The following is a 3669-nucleotide window of genomic DNA, read 5'->3' on the forward strand; positions in this document are numbered from 1 at the left end:
TAAACCAAGTAGCTCCATCGGGCATCAGACAAAATCGTTTAGTCTCAATACATTGAGAGAGGAGGGAAGGAGAGTCATAAATAGAGGGAGGATGCGGTAGGAGACGACAGGAGAGACGAAAGGAAGTGCAACAATGTGGTTCAACAATATACCAGAAAAAGATCAACAAGTAAACATTATATCAAACAATCAGCAATACATTAGGGGAGGAGAGAAAGGAGAGAGAGAGTAGTGGGGGGTAGGGGAGGAGGGAAAGTGAGGATAAGGGAAGAGACAACCGTAGAGACGAAAGGAAGTCTGTCTAAAGACCGACTGGGTAGGTGACGACCAGGGAGGGAATCCACGGCCCATCTCCCCTATAGCTAAACCAGGTAGCTCCATTGGGCATCAGACAAAATAGTTTGGTCTCAATACGTTGAGAGAGGAGGGAAGGAGAGACATAAATAGAGGGAGGGTGTGGGAGGAGATGACAGGAGAGACGAAAGGACGCGCAGCAATGTGGTTCAAAAATATACCAGAAAAAGAATAACAAGTAAACATTAAATCCAACAGTCGGCAATACATTAGGGGAGGAGAGAAAGGAGAGAGAAAGTAGTGGGGGGTAGGGGAGGAGAGAGAGTGAGGATAAGGGAAGAGACAACCGTAGAGATGAAAGGAAGTCTGTCTAAAGACCGACTGGGTCGGTGATGACCAAGGAGGGAATCCACGGTCCATCTCCCCTATAGCTAAACCAGGTAGCTCCATCGGGCATCAGACAAAATAGTTCAGTCTCAAATGGTGAGGGAAGAGGTTCACAGAAAAACAGGGTGGGGACAAAGGGCAAGGGCATGTGATGGCAGAGGACAGAAACTGGAGAGAGTAGGAGCGGAGAGGGGGGAGGGTTGACGGAAGGAAGAGGGGGAAGGTAAGGTCAGGAGAGACGCGGGAGCGTTAGTCCAAAGTCCGTCTGGGTAGGTGATAGTCAAAGGAGGGAGCCCAGAGTAATCTCCCCCATAGCAAGCGAGGTAGCTCCACCGGGCATCATACAAAAGTATTCAGGTGGCCCCACCATTCGTATGCCCCAGGTCCAGCAGTAGAGCTCCAGTCTGCACATATACACCACTCGCGGTCAGCACAATACCAGGGCATCAATATTGCATAGGGGGAAGGGTGCAAGTCACGCAGTACATCGCGCCTTTCAGCCTGCACATCACCCGACCTCCGTGCTCTTACAATGATGCCAGTGTCCCATCAAGAACTCCACTTCCAGTCGGCAGCTTTCAGGTGCAATCCCCACAGTCTCGCAGCACCTCAGCCTCCCGTTTTGTTTTTGCACCCGACTGAGTGTCTCTTTGAGCCTTCCAATGCACACCACACCATCCGCTAGTTGCTCGTGGGTCCAAGCAGTCGGCCTCTCTGATGACGTCAAAAGGGCAGGTCATCCAGTAAATGTCCCGCAAACCAGGTGTGAGTCGTTAAGGCTGACATCCTTGTGTTGGACTGGAAGGCCAGAATCCACCTCTGGCGCGTGGTGATACCCCTGGACTGGAGTCAACACGTTCAGGCAGGCCCGGCGGCAGGAGGGGGGGGATCCAGGGTCGTCCTGCAGGGCAGCCCAGCGATGTCACCAGCTCCAGAGCCCCATCTGGAGGAGTGCGGCAAGCTGGAGAGGCAGGAAAAATTTGCAGCGCCTGGAAACGGTGAGAGCCGGAATCATGACAATCTGAGGACAGTGCTAATCGTCAGTTGCACCGCACTGCCGGCCGCCATTTTAGAGTCAGGCATGCTCGGAGGAGGGACACGATAAAGAATGCCTCCAGGAAAAGTCTGTTAGCGAGGTCCCCACAGCGCAATGCGGCCAGCGGCAGCCGCTGCAACACAGCCATAAGTCGACTTCAGGCGTACCTTCAAGAGAGGCTCTCCAATATCGGCGATTTCAGGGAGATTTGAGAGAGGGAGACCTCCCAGTTTTGGTGCGTGGTGGTTGCAGTTGTCTAGGTCAGTTGAGAGATCGGCCACAAAAAGATTAAATAGAGTTGGAGCCCGAATGCATCCCTGCTTTAAACCTCTGGTAGTTAGGATCCGCCTAGGCACAAGCGTACCGCCCCTCAATTTTATTTGGACCCATGTCTCGGTATGTAATAGGATGAGTTGATTCAGGAGGGCGGGAGGTATTTCCCATTGTGCTAGCTTTGACCATAGTTTTCCACGATCTATGCTGTCTAAAGCTGCTTTATAGTCGATGAAGCAGACAAATAATGTTTTTCTTGTCGCTTTTGAGGAGTCAGCTAAAAGCGAAAGAGCCAGGATGTTTGTGGTGGTTCCCAGGTTTTCCTGGAACCCAGTTTGATTGATTGGAATTAAGGATTTTTCCCATGCCCATTCCCGGAGTTCGGCCAGGATGACACCGGCATAGTACTTGGCCTCGATGTCAATAAGGGCGATGAGCCTGTAGTTTTTTGGGTCGCTCTTGCAGCCTTTTTTATAAATAGGGGAGAAGATGGAACCTTTCCAGGATTCTGGGATTGTTCCTGTTGCAACGATGTTATCAAAAAGCCGTAGTAATATACTAGACCAGTATTTTCGGTCATGTTTGTATAGCGTTGGTGGCAAGCCGTTGGGCCCAGGGGCACCCTCTTGATGACTTTGCTTAATTCTGCCCTCGATCGTTTTTAAAGAGAAGCTGAGTGGCAAGGTATACCTTTGGTGAAGGGGGGTGCGGGGGGAGTGCGAGATGATGTCCACTAGTTTTTCCAAATTGCTATGGGGGTCTGCGTTGAAGTAAGTTTGCAGATGGTTTGTCCAAACATCCTCCGAAATTAATTTCACTATAACAAAACTGTTTTATTGAACGGTGAAAGACAAGCTTTGAATATAAAAGTTAAATAACAGGACTAAAAAAATAATTTACACAAGTTTTTTGCGTTTTTATTTAAAATTATGTCCCACTTTTATAAGCCAGGCTGCAGTCTTTGTGGAACGTCTAACTTCTGGATGATCTTTATTCTTGAAATAAACTACAAAGCGTACTGTTCTTAATTTACCCATAGAACTGCGGTCAGAACGCAGGATGTATATAGTAATTGCATGTCTAGGAATCAAAATATTTGAAACTGTTTTTATTGATTACTTTTTGCCTTCCAGGTACCCCACAGTAAAAACATGAAAGCACAAAATTGCTTTTCTGTACACTTACCAAAATGCATTTAGTGCAAGTATATTTGTTAGCAAACAGGCATTCTTCTTGTCTGTTCTTTTTAACACTGATGACTGTAACGAGTGTAAACTAGCATATATTCGTTTATTGCTGTAAGCGCCTCATATATTACTGTCCATTCTCACGATGTATAATTTAGAACAGAAAGCGGCATGCAAAATAGTACTGTTTGGAGAAAAAAAAGTTGACCACCTTCATAGAAATAGTCTAAAATTTCTAAGAGGTTATAACCTTCAGAATAATACATTTTTAGAAACTTGGCTTTGGAGCACTGAGTTACTTTACACGGCTTCAGCTGAGGTATATAGATTCAAGTGAATATAGTCAGTGGAAATACCCAGCATTGAGAAGAAAGAAATCACTCCTATTACTTCATAAGAAGAAACTCTTTTTGGCTCCAACTACAACTTCACACAGTGATGTGGTACTGATACAGACGCTAGACTGTTACTTTAGTCACAAGTTACAAATCT

The sequence above is a fragment of the Lissotriton helveticus genome, chromosome 9 (genome assembly GCF_964261635.1).
Source record: "Lissotriton helveticus chromosome 9, aLisHel1.1, whole genome shotgun sequence".
Taxonomy (NCBI): Eukaryota; Metazoa; Chordata; class Amphibia; order Caudata; family Salamandridae; genus Lissotriton; species Lissotriton helveticus.